The sequence below is a fragment of the Nannospalax galili genome, unplaced genomic scaffold, assembly GCF_000622305.1.
Source record: "Nannospalax galili isolate Female #2095 unplaced genomic scaffold, S.galili_v1.0 scaffold132, whole genome shotgun sequence".
NCBI lineage: Eukaryota > Metazoa > Chordata > Mammalia > Rodentia > Spalacidae > Nannospalax > Nannospalax galili.
Window position 1 is genome coordinate 2444251 of NW_008332644.1, and position 485 is coordinate 2444735.

A 485-nucleotide genomic window follows, 5' to 3' on the forward strand; every position below is an offset into this window, starting at 1 on the left:
ACAATCTTTGTTTTGGGGGTGGGATGAGTACTGTTGAATTTAGATTCTTATATCCTAGAAATTAATTCTTTACCAGATGAATAAGTTGCAAATAGATTTTCCCATTCTGGAGGCTGTGTTCTTTGTTGTTTCCTTTTCTGCAGACAAGCACCCCCCCCACACATTTAATTTAATTTGATTCGATCCCATTTTCTGTGCTTTTGTAGTCTTATTTAAAAAAAAAAATCCGAAGTAGACCAACGTCCTGAAGTGTTTCCCATGTTTTTGTCCAGTACTTTTATGCCTTAGCTTTGTCTTTGATTCATTTTGAGTTGATCTTTGTATATGCTAAGAAGTAAGATTTAGTTTCTTTCTTCTGCATATAATGATGTCCAGCTTTCCCAACACCACTCATTGAAGAGATGGTCCTACATCCAATGTGTGTTCCCGATGTCTTTGTTGAAAATCCGATGGTTGTAAATATGTGGATTTGTATGTATTCGTGT